The sequence below is a fragment of the Oncorhynchus nerka genome, linkage group LG1 (assembly GCF_034236695.1).
Source record: "Oncorhynchus nerka isolate Pitt River linkage group LG1, Oner_Uvic_2.0, whole genome shotgun sequence".
Lineage (NCBI taxonomy): Eukaryota > Metazoa > Chordata > Actinopteri > Salmoniformes > Salmonidae > Oncorhynchus > Oncorhynchus nerka.
The window spans coordinates 39,066,526-39,087,186 of record NC_088396.1 but is presented as its reverse complement, the minus strand read 5'-3'; the positions used below and the strand labels follow the sequence as shown (position 1 = coordinate 39,087,186).

Genomic DNA, 20,661 nt, shown 5'->3' with positions numbered 1-20,661 from the left:
TTGATTCTAAACATCGGTTTGCCATGTTTCTGTCGATATTATGGAGTTAATTTGGAAAAAAGTTTGCGTTTTAATGACTTAATATATATATATATTTTTTTTACCCAAACGTGATGAACAAAACGGAGCGATTAGTCGACACAAATAATATTTTTTGTAAAAACGGAACATTTGCTATCTAACTGAGAGTCTCCTCATTGAAAACATCTGAAGTTCTTCAAAGGTAAATTATTTTATTTGAATCCTTTTCTGGTTTTTGTGAAAATGTTGCATGCTGAAAGACCGGCATAATCCTATGCTAGGCTATCAATACTGTTACACAAATGCTTGTTTAGCTATGGTTCAAAAGCATATTTTGAAAATCTGAGATGACAGTGTTGTTAACAAAAGTCTAAGCTTGAGAGCAAATAGATTCATTTAATTTAATTTGCGATTTTCATGAATAGTTAACGTTGTGTTATGCTAATGAGCTTGCGGATAGATTTACACAATCCTGGATACAGGTTTTTTTCGTAGCTAAACGTGACGCAGAAAACGGAGCGATTTGTCCTAAACAAATAATCTTTCAGGAAAAACTGAACATTTGCTATCTGAGAGTCTCCTCATTGAAAACATCCGAAGTTCTTCAAAGGTAAATGATTTTATTTGAATGCTTTTCTGGTTTTTGTGAAAATGTTGCCTGCTGAATGCTAACGCTAAATGCTACGCTAGGCTATCAATACTGTTACACAAATGCTTGTTTTGCAATGGTTGAGAAGCGTATTTTGAAAATCTGAGATGACAGTGTTGTTAACAAAAGGCTAAGCTTGAGAGCAAATAGATTCATTTCATTTCATTTGCGATTTTCATGAATAGTTAACGTTGCGTTATGGTAATGAGCTTGAGGCTGTAGTCACGATACCGGATCCGGGATGGCTCGACGCAAGAAGTTAACGGAGGCTTCCTAACTGGCAGCGAATACATGGAAAAACCCACCAAAAACAGATGGCAAAATACTCAACCATTTAAGGTCAACTTATTCGTTTTTTCCCAAAATGATTTTATAATAAAAATGTTTAATCAATTTAGTTACAATTCTAAATAATAAACAATCAAACAAAAGTGAATCCATCCAACTTAACCCTTGTGTAGTCTTAACATTATATATACTCCCCTTGTCCTAAGGATAAAAAATGACCCGCCTTCCCCAAATCCTTAAAATAAAGCAGCTTAATTGAATGTTAAACCACAAATCTATTTTGCATGAAGAAACAACCTGTCATTCATCACAAACGTTGTGAATATCTGTGTTTTCCCTCTTCACATTGCAGAAAGACTGCATTTAATCAGTGGACACCACTATTTATTACAACACACCTGGCATAATGGTTTTCTTTACTAAAGTAGAGGTTTATTATTATTATTATTATTACTTATTGCTAAGGGTACTGCATAGGTGTAAACATGTCTTTTTGAGCCAGAGAAAACACCTGAGAGAGTAATAGGATACGGCGCCTGTCAAATTTGATTGATTGCTGACCTTATGACCTGATGACCTGTACAGAATATGTGCCCCCCCCCGCCCCCCTGTTCGTGTGGTCATGTGTTAGAGGGTGTTTGAACTTTTGGGGCCCATGCCCCCCCCTCCACCCCCCAGTTTTATCTCCCTTATGGTTGTTATCTATGAAGCAGGAATGTCTGGGGCTATAGATAGCGCTGGGGCCTCAGCATTATAAATGTCCAGAACAAGGCTTTCGAAACCCAGAACCGTAAACCCTATTTTTTAAACATGGATTTTGCGATCAGTGGTAAAGCTGTGATGACTGTAGCCTCGGAGGCAGGACCGCGTCTGAAACATCGAGAAAGGGCAAAGTATACAGCCGCAATATACGATGCACCAAAAAAGCGTTTTTAAACGTGTATAGAACCCAGATACCGCCCGCAACGGCGCTGAAAGATGAAGTGTTGATGTCTAATGGACAGCATTGGGGGCATCTGTTTGATTACTTGGCCTGTAGCGTGAAACTCTATACGTTAGCCGAAGGAGAAGAATATACCGACCAGAAATTAGGCGTGACTTATGATGTTGAAGACTGGACGGTTTTTCGACAGGTTTTGTGTCCCGAACTGAGCCGTATCACCAAGGGTTACAGCTTGTTCACAGGCTACGAGACCCGTTGGGAAGGTACCCCGGACACCTCAGGAAGAGTATTTCACAGAGTTAAATTACAACGTATAAATGGACGGCCTTGCGGGTGCGTGGAATTTTACGTCAGCACCGAGGAAATCCGAAACCAAAACATCAGGGCTGGCGGTTCGGACGGGGATTTCCGGCATCGAATGCTTATACCCCTTAAAAGCTGGCCTTTAATGGAATTGCAAATGTTGGAGCTGTTGGACTCTCTGTTTGTACAGAGCCAAAAGCGCCAGAGCATTGTACGGATAAAGAAGTGCATAATATATACGAATCCTGAGGATTACGACTCAAAGCAACCCCAAGAAGATACAACGTCAGGAGAGGCAGCCCCCAAAGAAAGCGAGGTAAGCTGTGTTGTTAACCCCGCCCAGATACCCCGAGGGTTGGTTCAAGAATAAAAAGGCTGGTTCTTAAAACCTACAGTTCTTAACCTACGCATTGACCATGGATATTCCTAACGCATACCCGAACTCCGAAACGGCCTGGGCTCCCGACACTAAGGATTGTATGCCTCGCAGCCCTCCATTCTACTCCCCCCTGGCAAGACCCTCGACACCCCCTACCTGTACACAACCTGAGGACGTGTTTGATGGGGTGGTCAGTACTATTTTTGTTGACACAATCAAGGCCTCAGTAGCCGCGCTTTTAGACGTGGTGATTGGAGAATATATACGAGAAAAATGCATCGGTTGTGAGATTAATCACCCCAGCCAGCGAAGGCACCCCTGCCTATACGATCCCCCAACATACTACTTCTTCAACAATTTTGAGGCGCTGGTGAAAAGACTTTGGTCCCGCCGGTTTATACCATCGCTGGTCAGAGCCCTGGAGGCTATGGGCCTTGTGCCGTCTATCCCCAGAGTTTACGGGGTAACCGAAGCGTTCCTACACGAGCTGAAGGAGGCGATTCACATACACCAGAAACTCAAAGAAATCCGACACACCCTGGTGGAGGATAACAAATACAGGGAGGCTGTGGTGTCGGATGTGTTGGCTTTCTGGCTCAATAAACCCCAAGAGCCCGAGTGACATTTTTGTTATTTAGATGTAGAGCAATGGGTAACTATATGTATACGATGTTAGATAGAATAAATACATTTTTCTTTTGAGAGAACTTACAAGTGTTATGCATCAAATTATTGAAAATAAAGTGAACAATGTCTCGTTCTACAAAACCCCCAATTCCGGGGCTAATGTAGAGCGTGTTTTGAAAATGGACCAAATCATGACTCATGTACGCCATGCTGGCGAGGTTCTACAATGGACACAAATGGTAACCCGGCTTGGTGGTGATTCTGAAGAACTAGAAACAACCTTGTCTAAGATTTTACTTTATTTGTTTGAAACACCCTTTAATTGTACCATGTATCATATTTGTTGTTTATATACTTTTATAGCGGATGTGTCTGTTGTAAAAATTCAGCGAAACAAACCTGTTAATCTAACCCAAATATACAAGGTTTTACATGATTCGATCATAGAGAAAGGGGGGGCATGTATCCTGCAACGAATTAGGGATTGTCTGTATACGTAATACCTAATGTTTTCATGAAAATAAAAATCCCAAAAATGAAAATGAAATGTTGTTGTTATTTGAAAGTGGCTCATTAACATTATTGTACCTCAGAGAGGCAAGAAGGATGGCAGAGCAGATTTTGAAAAACATTTATTATAATCCCTCTAACCCGGGGTCTTATGGTGGTAAGGAGCGTTTACAGCGCGCTTTAGCTGAAGAAACAGGTCACAGGTTAAGCGATGCTAAAGTCACTGAGTGGCTATCCGAACAAGATGCGCACACTCTACATAAACCCGTGAGAAAACATTTTCCTAGAAATAGAGTTTTTCTACACACCCATTGTCCCAATTTCAGGCGGATCTATGTGACATGCAGGCCCTTGCAGATAAAAATGAAGGAAACCGCTACATGCTAACGGTCATAGATATTTTCTCTAAAATAGCTTTTGTCCGGGTCTTAAAGAATAAGAGCGGCGCTGAGGTGACCAGGGCATTTGCCTCTATCTTGAAGGAAGGAGGCGCCCCCAAGAAAGTGCAGACCGATGGCGGAAAATAATTTTTAATAAGACCTTTCAGAAACTAATGAAAAAGCACAATATAGTACATTTTGCTACAGGATCGGATTTGAAAGCTTCTGTGGTTGAACGCTTTAACAGGACTCTGAAGGAGAGGATGTGGCGCTATTTTACAGCGCACAACACGCATAGATATATCGATATAGTTCAAGATTTAGTAATTGCGTATAACAATAGTTATCATAAAAGTATAAGGATGAAACCCTCCGAAGTCTCTTCGGAAAACTCTTTTCAAGTCTTTAAAAATCTGTATGGTTTGCTCCTCTTCGCCGTAAGAAAAAATACATTTTAAATTTATTGTGGGGGACTTGGTTCGTATATCCAAGTTGAGGGTGTTTTCGATAAAAAATACGTGCAAGGATACAGTGATGAGCTTTTCACGGTTACAGAATGTCTGCCGCGCATACCCCCGGTCTACATATTAAAAGATTATGACGGGGAACTTATAACGGGATCTTTTTATGAGCAGGAATTACAGAAGGTAACGGTTGGTAAAGACAAGGTGTTTCACGTAGAGGAGATTCTAGATCAAAAGAGAGAGAAAGGTCAAAAATGGGTGCTGGTCCGCTGGAAAAACTGGTCGCTAAAATTCAACAGCTGGGTATTAGAGAAGGATGTAGTGGAGGCATCAGGGGTTAATTTAAACCCCCATGCATGATAAAATACATCCTCATTCGGGTGTACAACGGAGGGCATAATGGAACACAGCGGCTTCTACCTGACTCTCCCCAGTAATGCGTCAGCACACATATATCGTAATAATCAGAGTTCTAATTATACAACCAATTTTCCAAAGCCTATAGAGTTATCAGAGGCCTGGGAAGTAGGGCTCAGCGAGATTACATACCCCCATAGCTGGTATAATATCAAAGATAAGGACCGGGAATTTTATTTCAAAAAGTTAACGGAACCTGCTAAATTTATTAAGGTTAAAAAAGGGTTCTATAGAACCGTCGAAAGGCTCGTCTCCGAGTTGAATGAACGGCTATCGCAGAACAGTATGGAAATATTCCTGATGTACAACCCTATAAATAAAAGGGTACAAATCTCAGGAGATGCTTCCGGGGGGATAAAGACCAGTGGTAATTTAGCCTACATGTTAGGGATGGGGCCCAATACATGGACGTATGTGAGAGATAAATTATTCCCATTCCCGCGGATATACATGCAGGATTTTACAACATATTTGTGTATACCGACATCATATCCTATCAAAGGGTCGGAGACAGCTGTGTGCCACTCCTGAGAACGGTTCATATAGATGGAAAGGATGGGGACATCGTCACTGTCACCTACGACAAGCCACACTACGTACCTGTAAGCAAGAAATATATTGAAAACATTCTTGTTGAGCTTAAAACGGATCAGAACGAAAACATTGAATTTACTTATGGTAAAACGATTGTAAAACTCCACTTTAGACCAACCAAAACCTCTCTACATATATAATATTAGTATTATATATTTTATATACATAATACATCTAAATTAAAATTATGGAACACCGACATCTCGACCCTAACAGGTATGTCACATACTATGTGGATCAAGTGGGTAATGGGTTACCAGGATATTATGGATCGCCCACCATGTATGGTTCGGGGATCGGAGGGATATTTCGTAATCTCTTTAGGATGGTTTTACCGTTTATGAAGAGAGGCTTCAGCATAGCCAAACCGCATTTAAAATCAGCAGCAAAAATATAGTAAGTGAGGTTGTCGCCAATGCGATAAACAGAAGGGCGTCACCAGATGTCGAGAGTCAAGAAGGCTCGGGGTTGATGATGTTGTCTCGAAGACCGAATAAGAGACCGCCAGGTATAAGGCGAAGACTTGAGCCTAAAAAACGGCGGTTAACGGTTAAAAGAAACTCAGTTAGTCAAAGACGGGGTAAAGTGAGGAGGTCTGGACCAAAAACGGTAAAAAGAATACTCGGAAGTATTTTCTAAAAGAACAAGCACCATGGCTCTTTTACACCGCATGTCCTCTGAAGCTATAAAAACAGAGCTCGATCTTTTCACGGCCCCCTTAACCCAACATTCAGTAGAGAGGTCCAGTTATGTGGAGATAGCCCCACTCTCTGCCATTACAGACAACGGCCCCATAGAGTTTTTCATACCAGGCAACGGTGACAACTATCTGGACCTCAACAACACCTTGGTGCATTTGCGTCTAAAAGTAACCAAAAGAGATGGTACTGATATTGCAAACGATGCCAAAGTGAGTCTCATTAATTACCCAGTGGCCACCATCTTCTCCCAAGTGGATGTGACTTTGGGGAACGGCTAATCAGTCAAAGCAGTGCCACATACCCCTACCGTGCCATCATGGAATGCTTACTCAACTACTCTGAAGACACTCTCAAGACCCAATTCAGCGCAGGGCTTTTTAGCAAGGATACTGCAGGAGGCTCTATGGAATCGACAGACCCATCCACAGGTGCAAATAAAGGCCTGGCCGCCCGGGCTCGCTACTGTGCAGAATCTCGAGAGTTTCATCTGCTAGGCCCTATACACTCTGACATTTTCTTTCAAGAACGTTTACTCTTAAATGCGGTTGATTTAAGACTAAAATTAACCAGGGCCAAGGATGAGTTTTGCCTAATGTCTGCAACGGATGGGGACTTTAGCTTAAAAGTGTTGGGGGCCACGCTTTTTATTAAAAAAGTATCGGTATCTCCGGCAGTTCGTCTGGATCACTCACAGGCTTTGCTGAAAGGAAATGCCCTTTACCCTCTCCAAAGAATTACCATGAAAACCTTTAGCATACATGTGGGCAGCAGAATCTGCAGTCAAGAAAACCTATTTCTAGGCCCTTTACCGCGATACGTAGTTATAGGTTTGGTTGATCACGCCTCCAATACGGGCAGCTTAAATAAAAACCCCTTTAATTTTCAACACTTCAATGCAGAGTATGTCGCTCTGTGTCAGGACGGACGTCAGGTCCCTGCTAAGGCTTTCCAACCGCAATTTAATAACAACATATCTGTGCGAGAATTTTACAATCTATTCCTGGCTACCGGGAGGCATCTAAAAGATCTCTCTTTACCTATTGACAGAAATGATTTTGCCGAGGGTTACACAATGTATGCTTTCAATTTATCCCCAGATGATGACACCTCAGGAAATCTTTCTGTGGTGTCCCAAGGTAACCTCAGGCTGGAAATGCGTTTCCGTACACCTTTAGCCTGTACGGTTAGCATGATTGTTTATGCCTGCTCTGATTCAATCTTGGAGGTGAATAGCCGAAGACAGGTTTTAGTAGATTATTATTAAGGATCGTTGAGCAAAAGACATGAATACCCAAGAGTTGGAAGGGCTGATGAGCCGACTGATTGGAAAACAATTTTGCGGAGTGTTGGCTTGTGATGAATTACCTATGGAGAAATGGAAGGTGCGGCCTGCAATGTTTATTGTCAATACCCATCCTAAAAACATGCCGGGTGAACATTGGCTAGCTGTGACCTTAGAAGAGGAAGGAGGAAGAAAAATCTCAACTTTTTTTGATTCCTATGGTTTCCCACCCGTTTTTCACATTTCCCCAAATCTATTAAAGAATTTCTGACCAAAAATGGCTCAAAGATATACTACAATATCAAACAGGTGCAAGATACCCTTTCAACGACATGCGGTCAACACTGTGTATTCTACCTATGCCAAAGAGCCCGGGAGTTTCTTTTGAAGATGTTATGTCTCTTTATAAGGATGATTTAAGAAGTAATGATAAAGTTGTAGCTTGTTTTGTTAGAAAATATCAAAAGTGTTCAAATGTGTATCCTCTAAGAATGTGTAATCAAGGCGTATGCTCACGCCAAATGTTTCAAGAATGCCACAAATGTTAAATTGCTTATTTTTCAAATAAAATTTATTGAATTTAATCATAGTCATTCAAAAGTCATTCAAAAGGCTAACCACCCAGAGAGATCGGGATTAGGGAAAGGTCCAGAGGCGTTCAGGGGGTAAATGGGTTATCGTCATTCATTTCATAAGGATGCGAGGGTTTTGGGGCATCTTTAGGGGTGCTGTATCTCGGTGACGGTTTGTGTTTTAAAGAGTGAATCTGTTGCCGAATCTTATAGTTGGGTACACCCGAGAGGGGTATGTTGAGGATGGCCAGGGCCTTAAGAAACTGAAGCCACCCTGGAGGTCTTCGGTCATCAGCCACCTTGTGGGCAGATGTGGTACTTTTAAGCAAGTCAAGTATATGTGAACCCTTGACAACAGCCCCTGAAGGATAAACTCTCCTTTGTCATTCCAAGTAGCTGCCCCATTTGAGTCTTTTAGCTTGTTCATAATGTAGCTAACATTTTTCCTGTTACGTGCCGGAACATGGGTTAACAAGTCATGCATAACTTTATCTTCAACAGGCATTTGATCTTCAGATGGTAAGCTCGCAGGTACCGGCCTTACAGGGCGTGGCTCTCGCGAGGCTCGTCATCTTTTAAAGGGTCCTGTAGGGAAATAGTTAAATGGCCTGTCTCTCTCTCCCCTTGTTTCACCTAGGACAAATACCTTTGCAAGAGGTTTGTGTATTTTTGGACCTTATCATAGGGGTTCAATCCTTTTTGATTCAAAATATCCTTCATGGCCGTATCCAAATCATTTTCCGCTGTTTGTCTGATATTTTCGGGGCCCCTGCATTTGTTTTTTTAAGTCTATCCAACTCTTGTTGTGGCACCAGATACATTTTATTGGCCATCACCCTATGTGTTCAACCACCACGTCGGGCTGCAATAAGGCTGGTGATGAAGGGCACGGCTATACTTAGTAAAGGTAGAATAAAACCGCCAGACTGTTGTATGCTATGTCGTTTCTTTTGAAGACTGACCCTTTTATTGGCAAAGAGCTTGATCGAGGTCTTTTGTCTCTTTAATTTTTTCAATTGTGTCAGGGTGAGTGGAATGCGTCCTTTGAGAAGATTCAAAGCAATCTCACATAGGGATAATATGAGATCTGAAGAACAGTGACCCAAGATGGCCTTCCGTTCATTAGATGTAGCCCCAACTAGGCTTCTCAAGAGGGCAAGTTTCTTTTTAAACGCAGAGACATAGCGGCTACTTTTTTTTAGGAATGTACACAGCCGGCCACTCCCACGGGAACAGACCGGTTCGTAGCCTCAGGTGTTCTGGAGTATTTGCTTTTAAATCCACGATTAAATAAGAAAATGGCGCTTGGGTTGCGTCCTCGTAGCTCTCCATAAAGTAGGATTTCCTTCCCGGGTACATCTGCTGAGCTAGAGTGTTAATTTGTAGTTTGTCTCTAGGATTTTGAACAAAACCATGTAATTGGCGTTCAAACTGATGGTGCGGCTATTTTTACCTTGGTGAAACACATTCTGCACCAAGTAAAGCACGGACAGGTTTCTATGATGCGTATATTGGGTAAACGCTCGGGCAATTTCGGGATGTTCGCTACCTGCAAATAGCATATCGTCCAAAACCAACAGATTGTTTTTATGAGGAGGTAAAAGTTCATCATCAGACAGGGTATCAGGTATTCCTTCAACAAACTTGATTTTTATTGTCTTCAACAATTCATCATACAGAGGTTGATAACATGAATAACACCACACAACATTATCAGGCTTTTGAGATAACACATGTTCAGAATTCTCTAAAATACTTTTTACAAAACAAGTTTTACCACTATTCGAAGGCCCTGCGATTAAGGCCGAAAATGGTAGTTGCAACCGGGGGTCAAAACCTTCTACAGCAGTCATTATATCTTAAGCTTTAAGACCCCTGTAGCTTGTAGCATAAGTCAACACCCAAAGGGGTAATGTGGTCCAGTCAGGCAAAAAGCAGTCTCTTGTCATAGACAACCCTGAATCTTTTAGTAAGTGGGGCCTTCCTCAGATGGAAGCCCTTTATTATACACAACAATCTTTTTGTAGGAGCTCCTAAATCTCAAAGTCACTATTCCTGTCATTTAGGAACCACCCCTCAAACAAACGTGTGATTGATTCCTAGTTTTTACACGAGGTGTATTTTTTTTCATAGTTTTTGAGTCACGCCTGACACACTGCGGCCTGTAGCATAAGTCAGTAGCCATAGGGCAATGTAGTCCCGTCAGGCAAAAGCACTCTCTTGTCATAGACAACCCTGAATCTTTTAATGAGTGGGGCATTCCTCAGATGGAAGCCCTTTTTATCCCTAACAATCTTTTTGTAGGAGCTCAAAATCTCCAAGTCACTATTCCTGTCATTTAGGAACCCCTCGACCAAGCGTGTGATTGATTCCAAGTTTACACGCTGGGCATTTTCATAGTTTTGAGTCACTCCTTTGGCTTTCAATACCACGTGATTCTTTAGCGTTCTAAAAGCATAGCTTTTGGGCCCACAGGATGACCATTCTGTGATATGGTCACCCTCTGCGAGTTCGCTCGTTAAGCCACCCAGATAGTTGCTGAGTGGGGGCTCCAATCCCTGGTTTGCTTACATAGACCACAGAGTCTGTGTCGTGGTAAAGTACCCGCCTCTGAAGCTGCTCCATGAGCTTGTACAGTTCAAGTCGGCCATAGGCCGTGGTAAATGCTGCAAGAAACACATTTACATTACCCGGGGTAGAACCCACTTCTTGTTACGTCGCCATTGCACCAAGGCAATGTCTTGACTCAAGAATGAAAAATGTGAAATTTCGTATTGGTCCGAAAAAATGAATTCCAAAAATTCTTCAGGGTCTTTAATAATCGACGTTGTCAACATATTACACCTCTGCGCTAATTTGCCCCAAAGCGAATTTAGGTACAATTTCGACACATTTCGTTTGGTTTTGTTGACCTCTATTCTGTCAGGGTCAAGAAGGATGCCTTCTCTGTCATGATAGTCTTGAATGTACCTGTCTTTACTTTCTTGATCTGTGACCGATGCAGGATAGCCTGAAGCCATTTGCTTACATCTCAAGAAGGTCTTGATGTACTCTTTAAAAGAGTGTCTGATTTCTTTGGAAAGTTCCATACTTCAAAGATTTTGGCCACACGATACCCCATCTCTAAAGCCTTAGAGAATTCAGCTGTGACCCATACACCTGTCAGTGCTCTTTCTTGATCTGTGTGATCACATGGGTTTTGTTGTATGTTTTCACTGCAGGTGCGACAAAGGGGAAAGAAAAGTTTTCCTTGAGGGCCCCTGTAAGGTAACACAGGTATAAACAAACCCCTTGGAGGGTAGACTGTTGCTTTGATCAGACCAAAATAGTTTTGAGGTAAGTCAAAATCACGATGAATAATTTCAGGATGACCTATAGGATAGCATGAGGAACTCATTACATGCGGATAAAGGGATGTAAAATCCACATAGCCTATTGTCTCGTCGGGTTGCGCTACATACCTCAATGTCAAAGCATTGGTACGGCCGCCATACAAGGCCTGTCTTGGCTCCAGAGGTTCTGGGATGTCAAAGCTGGAAAGGAATGCTTGAACATGAGGATCAGACTTTTTGAGGGCTGTCCATTCGTGCTCCCACAAAACAACCACTTTTAGACCGTAAGTAGCCTGTAACGAATCAACTTTGTCTTGAAACTCTAGGTACATTTCCCCAAAAGTCTTTTGGGTTAGGACACATATGTTCTGGGGCACAAAGCAAGATTTGCAACCATGGAAGAAACAACCGTTGTACTCATACACGGTCTCAACCCCGTCAATCTTGGTGTAGCCATCTACATGGTAAGAGCCAAACGCCTTCTCCCCTCGATTCAAAGCATGTTGAATAAAAATGTCTTTATCCTGGGCCATATACTCTAGCCATTGAATGGACCCACTAGAGTAGGCCTTGAACTGGCGTCGGTAGTTGTCAGGCGAGGGATCGCTATAGAGGATGTCGGCATATAGTGTGTACGGTATGTTTTCATGCATGCCGATGCAATCGTTGTACAACTCAAGGGTCAATACCTGCATCTTTGATTACCTCTTCTCTGAATCTGAGGCATCCTTCACGTATAACCACATCATTGTCACAGTATGATTCCATCTCTTTATGGAAATCAAAGGTGCCATGTCTTACTGTCTCATACCAAGTCATGAATCTCTCTCGCTCTTTGGGAGACATTTGATCACACCCATACATTTCTGGGCTGGGATATGATCCTATATAGTGTAGATTCTCCTCAGATGTGAAGAAGTGGGGAACCACCCTTTCACAGAGTTTTCAAAACCCAAGGCCTCTGGCATTTGAGCCAATCTCATGGGTAAGAAGCTTAAACTGTCAATGTATCTCTGGTTGAAGGCGGGATCTACAAAACACAGGATTTTACTCCCTTGCGCTAGGACCCTCAGCGCTATGCCTTGCTTTATCAAGGGGTTCAGAAGAAGGTACGAGTCGTAGGCTCTAGCATTGTGCGCTATGAACGTAAAGTTTCGGTACTGTGGTTTTCTAAAATGTTTTAGAAAGAGTAGTGCACAATTGGATCCTTCTGCAGACCACTTTTCCCCGTGAATGTCATGGTAGATACAAAAATAGGCAAATGATCCCCGATTGTTGATTTGTCTCAAAATCATAGAACACATATTTCTCTGAAGGTTCATCTTCAGCCAAGGGCTGAATATAACACTCGTGTGTCACTTCTTGAACCACTTCAGCATTTCTGCTTTTCAGACCCCTTTACAGATTGGACACTGTAGGATTCCACAAACATGTGGTTTAGGGCTATCTATTTTAAGGCTGTAATTGCAATGACATTTTGGGCATTTCTTGTTAATGGCACAAATGCTTACAGATTTACCGGCCTTAGGGTGCCATGTTTCAATTTTGTGTTTATCGTAACAGTAGGTCGAACGACATGTGCGATGGCAATCCTCACAAGGTGTCAAGTTTAGGGTCTGCATAGGGCACTCGGCATCCTGACATACCGAACAGTTATAACGGCACGAGTGCCCCCTTTCGGCTGTAGCCGGTATGGCAGGATCTACACACATAGGCTGCCCCTAGGAACGCCGTGACGTTTGTAACGGCATAGTAATGTTCGTTTTGCACATAAAAGTACAGAATCTGGGGGTGCGGTTGGGGGGTGTTTTGGAACTTCAAGAGAGCTGCATTAGCTCTACTGTGGTACAAAACCACAATCTTGATATTCAGAAGGTTTTCAAATTTGACAATGTCTGAGAATGCCACGCCTTCATGGATCCCGAGACCCACCGCCGTTTGGATCTCTCTAGCCTTTTGCAATGCCGTCAGATCAGTACATCCGGGGTTAAGTAAATGCGCTAGGCCTATTGCAAAACATAGCTTATTATCGGGATTGTGAACGTTTATGAGGTAGGCCCTTTTATTGCTTATGATTTCTGACTGCATTAGGCTATCAAGCTTCCTTCTCTGCCCACCGCCCCCTGTGGTTGACGTATTATTTGCACTACAAGCTCTAGGGTTCGATCGGCTATGATGGCTAAATTTGACTGAACAAGGCGTTCTACCAGCGCTGTAAATTGTTCAAGATCTGCTTCGCCATTGGGTAAAATAAGAGATACTGAATTATGCAGGCTATCTCCACATATTTCCAACTGTAAGACATCACGAGGTTCGCCATAATCTCTTGCTGTTTCTAACAGGTCATTCAGAGTGTCCATTATCATCATGTAAAATACAGCATAGTCAAGATTCTGATTCACACATAGGAAATTGAAAAACTGTCGAATCTCTGTATTGTTGAATTTATTCCTGTAAACAACCCTGACACGTCTATCCTGAACATCTGCAGCCAGATTTATTAGATAATTGTCCAATTCCCCAAAAACATCTTGTGGCGTTTCAGACTCTACGGACCTAGGCGTTACGGGTTGTTCTATCGTTGTCGGGGTTGTCGGGGCCGAAATTGTCTGACTCGCGTTCATACGATTAATTAAGGTTATGAGGGCTTCGGGAATCTGGGATAACATGTTTTCCTCAACCCCCCCTGACTGGTTCATACGATTAATCATTTCTAAGAGTTCGGCTGGAATCTGTGTTAATATGCTTTCATCTAACGTTCCTGAATCGTTCATACGTCTTATAACTTCTAGGAGTTCGTCTGGAATCTGGGATAAGAGGCTTTCAACTGTCTCCCCGTGTTGCGTTAGTTCTGCCATTTTTTGGATAATTAAGAGTGTTCGTTTTTTTCTTTCTGTAATGGTTGGTGTTACATGTATGATTTTAGCGTCTGTATTTGCGTTTTTTAATGGGGTTGCTGTTTAACATGCGTGGAATTGTTCTATGCCAGAATAACATATCGTCTCTGTACTGTCTCTCAATTAAATCCCCCAGTCGTTTGTATAGCAAAACATTCCTCGATTTCAAAGCCCTGGAAAATAATGTGAAAAACCTTTCTTGTTCGTCTGCAGGTATTGAGGCCGTAGAATTGACTGGGTCTATAAGGTTGGCCGCATCACAGAATAGCTGGTCATCAACATCTGACATGTCATTAAAAACAGGTCTCTTGGGTGTTTCATTCGGAATGCTCGGGCGCCGGAATCCCCCAGCTCTAGATTTATGTGGTCGTCTGTGCCGTTTTTCGCCGGTGCGGAGTCTGAATGAAAATAATACATACATAATTACGTTATTAGATATAAAAATATATATGTTAGCTACATACAAATGTCAAATACCTTTCCGTTATAATAATATATATTAACAGTACATAGTTAAAATACCTCTGCTTTTTGGCGCTTGTTGTGACGAATCGCCGAAACCGGGGGTGTGTGACTTTTTCCCTCTAGCTTTCCCGATTCTGCTGGGTCTGTCTCCGGGCAGTCTGAAAAAACATTATTTGTCCTTGTTTTAACATAGGCTATCAACAGATCTATAACTAATAAAAAGGCTGATAACTAATAACAAAACTGTATAATGGTCCCATACCTTGTCCCTGGAGCGCCGGCTCGTGAAGCAGCAAGTTCCCGGCCCAACAGTAGTTTTCGGGTGGGCTTGATTCTGAGCAGTGTACTTGGGCCGGTAGAATTGCATCAAAGTCCTGCGTGTCAGCTGGCCATAACGCATCCTTTATCATAAAGGGCTGTATGTCGGCTGTAAATACATAAAAATAGTTTTAAAAAATAGTACAACCTATTTTTAAAATGTTTATATATAAATATTTCTTGGGTATGTGTTTAATTATAAGGACTTACAACGAAAAAGGCCGTTGGTGATTGTCTGCCAGACTTTTGCTCCTGCGAACCCCCATCATGTTCCAGATCAGGTAAATCGCGTAAAAGCTGCGTAAATGTCGGGGATCCTAGATTCCATTAGACAATGTTAACAGTTATACGCTATATCTACACTTTTTTATTTTTTTTAATTTTTAAACCTATATTGGGCTTTTTTGAAATACCCAAATAACTAGGGTTTAATATTCCAATAATATTCAAACAAATCTTAAAATATGTTTTTTTCATTTACTCACCTTCAGAAATATCCATTATGCGAGATTCCCTTATTCCGAATATTATTATTATTATTTTAATCTGTCCGTGCAGCTCAATATTCGGGCCTTTATGTTTGCGCTAAAGCAATGCTGACAACGTTAAAAAATTGTTCTGTCCCTAACTATCTAAAAGTTCGGAATGAGTTTTTTGAGAGATGTATGCTACACGCCAACAACAGGCGGGGATGTCGTGACATTCTGTCTGCAAACCGGGTGTGTGGGGGCCGCAGATTAGAGATATCTATGTTTAACCCCCGCTGTTCGGCTGATATCTCGACATGCCTTATGCATGATAGTGCACACCTTGGTTTCAAACGGTTCTCTACAGATAAGAGTTCTGGGACCCCCCCCAACTTTAGGATTTTCACACACACACACACACACACACACACACACACACCTGTTGCTCCGCCTCAAGACCCCTCCCACACACACACACACAAACACTCGGATTCTATTTTACTTCGTGACAGAGTTGGAATAAGTTGTTAAATAGGTTTTTCCCATAGTTAAAGGGTGAGATACCGTTTTTAAACATTCCTTTTATTGAATTCCAAAATATTTCGTACAACCTTTAAGACATGTTTGAATTAAGTAACCCATTTGAATAATATTTAAACATGCAGCACACGTGTTTTATGTAAAAATAAAAAAACCTTGGATGCAGGTCTTTGTACATTATTACAAACTTTAACCTCTTCAGTCGACCCTCTACTTTTTTGAACATTTTGTTAAAAATCGCGCAACATTTCATCGCCCTGCTACTCATGCCAGGAATATAGTACATTCATATGGTTAGAATGTGTGGATAGGAAACCCTCGGACGTTTTTAAAACTGGTTAAATCACGACTGTGGCTATTACATAACGTGCGTTACATCGGAAAGCGCAGGAAAACCTGATCACAGAAAATGGAAATAAATATCCTTGCGCCACTTCCAGCAATTGTTAACAGTGAGCCGAATTAGATAAGACCGAGCATTCAACTCCCACAGCATCCCCATGTTGTCTAGAGTCTTGTGAATTGAATCATCTTTGATTCTTGGTTGAACCGAAAGAGGGGCACGACTTACCTCCGGTCTCCGCCCAGATCATTCCGGAAGAGCTCTCTCCTGAAATTTTTTCCAAGACCACAGCTAATGATATTTACATCGCCTACGGACGCAAGCGTCCCAAGTAGAGGCAAGAGGTTAATAAAACGTAACGTTCATAACATACCCAATGTAGGAATAGACTATAAAATAATACATGTTTTTTGTGAGATACCGTTTTTAAACATTCCTTTTATTGAATTCCAAAATATTTCGTACAACCTTTAAGACATGTTTGAATTAAGTAACCCATTTGAATAATATTTAAACATGCAGCACACGTGTTTTATGTAAAAATAAAAAAAACTTGGATGCAGGTCTTTGTACATTATTACAAACTTTAATAAAACGTAACGTTCATAACATACCCAATGTAGGAATAGACTATAAAATAATACATGTTTTTTTTCAGATCTTACAGTTGTCTGCGCCAGACCCTAGCTTGAGAGAAAAGAGCTCTACCCCTTAGTTAAATGGGGGGGTATACATTTTCAAAAATTAACACCTACATTTTAACACACCTTATAATTCAACATTTATTTTAACTATTTCTTACAGATATATGGGGTCCTGTTAGCCCTGAACATTATCCGTTTCCAATTCCCCATCACAAAGTCTTTTCCGCGCTCCGTCGAAGCTCTGTCCACTTTCCTGCCAGGGAAAGATCCGCCTTCGAACTTGTTGTTCTTCCGGTGTATGTCTCAACGATAACATATGTTGTTCCGGGTATGTCTCAACGATAACCTAGGCCATCGTCGTAATTGTTCACGATTTTCGAAAAGACTGTCCAGCTTATTCATCAGGGTTCGGAAAATGTGGTAATCGCGCCATTTAAAACTGAACATTATTTGAAAAAATTTACATCCTTGCATGCTTTGGAGGATACATATGGACTGACCGTTTTCGTAGCATTTGACCTGTCAAATTGTTCACATGCTAAAATTGTCACTCTGGAGTCCGGGTATAGCCCATGGATGTGACTCTCAGGGCCATTAGGTCCTGACGTCCACAGACTTGTTCTTCCAGCGCATATCCTGGCAGCCTTGAAGCACTCAGGGCACGTTCCATTTGACACAAAGCTAGCCTTATTTTAAGCCATTCTCGCATCCTTAGCGCTAGAGAAAAGGCTCGGGTTCTGCACGATAAAAGGGTTGGGACACGCTGTCTGTGAATATCTTAACCGTAGATTCCTCCGGGTTGAATATGTACGAAATATGGCCCTCGCTTGTACACAGAAATCCGTTAAAACATTCGGGAGCCTCTACCAAAATATCCTCCAAGCTTTTGGCGTTGGGTTCGTGACATGAGCTACAGAGCACTCCGAGAATTCCCCTTGTAGACATATTTTTAGATGCTTAATATTCAGGTCTTAAAAAATGGCTTGTTCTAGCCATTTATAATGCTGAGGCCCCAGCGCTATCTATAGACCCAGACATTCCTGCTTCATAGATAACAACCATAAGGGAGATAAAACTGGGGGGTGGAGGGGGGGCATGGGCCCCAAAAGTTCAAACACCCTCTAACACATGACCACACGAACAGGGGGGGGCGGGGGGGGGCACATATTCTGTACAGGTCATCAGGTCATAAGGTCAGCAATCAATCAAATTTGACAGGCGCCGTATCCTATTACTCTCTCACCTGTATAGCCTAAGAAAGTAGCAGAAATGTGCAGAAAGTAGTTTTGAATGCATTTTATTGAAGGGAAACAATAACAGTATTGAACTTTATTGGCAACATAGTGATATATTCTTATATACTGTACAATGAGGAATTCAACTCCCATTTTTTGAACCATTAACCCCACCCACAAGGTGTATAAACAACAACAATAAATAAGAATAAAATGAGATAATAGATACAAAACAAAAATGTGAAGAACATAAATCAATCAACTCTAATTAGCACATGTATGACAGTATGCAAGTGTCTGTGCATGGACTTTGCAGATGTATTTCTCACATGTGCAGCACATGTTTTACAGTATTTGTTTTACAGTCCTTCTTTGGGGGGTAGAATTGGCATCTCCTTCTCTTGCCTGCCCCAGCTGCAGCCTCAGGTGGATCAGGGCAAGATTCCGCCCCCTGAACAGCTTTCACAAGCGCTGCAGAGGCTGCTGTGCAGGGGAGACGCTCCCTTCTTTGAATGTGTGGGGTTACAATTGCCTTTCCCAGCTGCTCCAGGAACACCCTCCTCTTGTTCCGTGTATCAGGTATCCAGGTAGGGTTGATCTTGTTCCATATCACGAAGGCATTGTATGAGGACACATCTATGATGTTATGGAAGATAACCAGGGGCCAGCGGGCAGTCATCCTCCCGCAGCTGTAAGTTACAATCACCTTGTCCAGGTTGTCCACGTCTCCTTTGTTGTGGTTGTAGTCCAGGATGATGGCTGGGATCACTGATCTGAGCCGTTTTGGGCAGTGTGCTCAGGAAGACCACATTCGTATTCCTCTTTGGGAGGTAAGAAACTAGAGTGGCGGTGGGGGTGAAGGCAAATCTTGATGAAAAGGCCTCTCACCCCCTTGTTGTGAGGAGTGCAGGGGGGAGCTCAGGCTTGTTCTTTCTAACTGTGCCAACCATGGTGAACTTCCTTCCTTCAGGAGCTGCTGGCTGAGTTCAATCAGTAGCACACATAATCTCAATTTCTCTGTGTGTGTGTGTGTGTGTGTGTGTGTGTGTGTGTGTGTGTGTGTGTGTGTGTGTGTGTGTGTGTGACCCTAAGACAATCTTTATACCCTGGTGGTGTACAGCTTTCATGGAAACAAAGGTGATGCTTCACATTTTCTAATGTTGGGGTCACTCTAGGAGAAGTCATAACATTTCAAGTTGAAAAAAGATAATTTAGGGGGTTTTCTCTGCTGTTAAACGTAGTGGTGGGTCATGTTTGACCCTTAAGACAACACAAGGGTTAAGCTAATGACATAAAGAGAAATACAAACAAATTCATTAAATTAAAAAAACACACAGGTAACATCAGTCCATCATTTAGTTAGTCATGGTTGGTCTGGTGGAGTGGTTGACAGTGTGTTTGTATCTTTGTGTTGGGGAGGGGAAGATGTTTAAGGTTTAAGACTTGGTGCCACTCCAATCTGTCCTCTATTTGAAATGATGGTGCAGTATTATCACATACAAGTTAAATTGATACAGCATTTTCACTCACGGGTCCAACAAATATAGCCTCTTACAAGGCAAACTTCAAAATATGTTAATGAGCCAGAAACAACACAACTATGCACCCACTAGATGTCAAAGGGTTTTTGGCGATCCAATGATACAGTATGGTACTGTATTCTGTGGGGTGGAATTACAGTACCATTCAAAATACAGCTGTTAAGGTTATCTTCCGGTGAAAGAGAGGAGGACCAAAATTCTCGATACAGCTTTAATAAAGATAATGACGAACAATACAAAAACAATAAACGTAACGTGAAAATCCGAAACAGCCCTATCTGGTGCAAACAAAACACAGAGACAGGAACAATCACCCACGAAACACTCAAAGAATATGGCTGCCTAAATATGGTTCCCAATCAGAGACAACGATAAACACCTGCCTCTGATTGAGAACCACTCCAGGCAACCATAGACCTTTCTAGACAACTATACTACACCACAATCACATAACCTACAAAAAAAACTAGATAAAACACAACACATAAATAACCCATGTCACACCCTGGCCTGACCAAAATAATAAAGAAAACACAAAATACTAAGACCAGAGCGTGACAGAACCCCCCCCAAGGTGCGGACTCCCGGCCGCACATCTAAACCCATAGGGGAGGGTCCAGGTGGGCGTCTGTCCACGGTGGCGGCTCCGGCGTGGGACGTGGACCCCACTCCAACATAGTCTTAGTCCGCTTACATCACGTCCTTAGATTGGCGACCCTCGCCGCCGACCTTGGCCTAGTAACCCCAAC

At 42.1% G+C, this 20,661-nt stretch overlaps 1 protein-coding gene and 1 long non-coding RNA gene across 6 annotated transcripts in view; one reads left to right on the top strand and one right to left on the bottom strand.

Annotated features, from left to right (window-relative positions):
- LOC115130065 (semaphorin-5B-like) overlaps window positions 1-20,661 on the top strand; it is a 326,138-nt gene that overhangs the window by 270,070 nt on the left and 35,407 nt on the right. The gene's annotated exons all lie outside the window — the stretch shown is intronic.
- Window positions 14,899-17,459, bottom strand: LOC135571790 (uncharacterized). The gene is made up of 3 exons (XR_010463940.1): window positions 17,295-17,459; window positions 15,087-15,251; window positions 14,899-14,982 (listed from the first exon to the last, which is right to left on the bottom strand). It is a non-coding gene; the product is annotated as an uncharacterized LOC135571790 (long non-coding RNA).